The sequence below is a fragment of the Myotis davidii genome, unplaced genomic scaffold (assembly GCF_000327345.1).
Source record: "Myotis davidii unplaced genomic scaffold, ASM32734v1 scaffold1509, whole genome shotgun sequence".
NCBI classification, from domain to species: Eukaryota; Metazoa; Chordata; class Mammalia; order Chiroptera; family Vespertilionidae; genus Myotis; species Myotis davidii.
The window spans coordinates 677,946-678,826 of record NW_006299480.1 but is presented as its reverse complement, the minus strand read 5'-3'; positions in this window follow the sequence as shown (position 1 = coordinate 678,826).

Here is an 881-nt window from a genome sequence, read left to right as displayed (position 1 = left end):
CAGGGGGAAGGGGCTCTGGAGGGCAGTGGCCCTGGCTGGGGCAGGGTTGAGGGGAGGCGGGCAGCGGGCGCCCCCTGAGGCATGGCCACTCCTGGCTCCCCAGAGCCCGGCTGCAGGGCCCGGGGCAGGGCAGTCCTGCCTGGGGCACTGTAGGCGCTGCCACCCCCGCGGCGCGCGGGGCCTGTATGTGCCGCACGACGCGGCCTGGTCGCTCGTTAAAGCTGCTGCACGGTCGGTGCCCCTAACAAGCAGGACACAGCTGCCCACAGGAGGCCCGTAAACGCCTCCGAGGCTGAGGCGGTGGGATGGGTCCACACACCAACCTCACTGACGCCCCCCGCAGCTGAGAGCCCACACCCACCGGCCGCCCCGGCCAGTGAGGACGGAGGACTCAGGGCGGGCTGTCCAGGCTGCTGTCGTGTGGTCTGCGTGTGTGCATGTGTGTGCACCCGTGTGGGTGTGCATGTGTGTATGAGCACGTGTACATGCACGAGCGTGCATGTGAGAGAGCATGTGCTCGTGCGAGTGTGCACGTATGTGTGACGTGTGAGCACAGGTATCTGTGCGTGTGCACGTGTACATGCGTAGGCATGCGTGTGAGCGTGCATGTGTGTGAATGCCTGAATGGGCTCATGGGCGAGCAAGTCCCTCCTGGTAGCAAGTGGGGAGCCTGTCCTCCCTGCTCCCCCTGCCGGCCCTGCTTTTCCGTGAGGCCCGGGCTGGGAGGGGGCACCGGTCCCTCCCAGGGGTGCGGCCTCTCCGGAGCCGCCTCCCTTCACCCTCCAGCGCCCTCTTTCCACACGGAACACGGGAGTCCTGGTGTCGGCTCTGGGTGCTGTCGCCCTCCAGTGGCAGGAGCCGCCCTCAGGAGCAGGGACGGG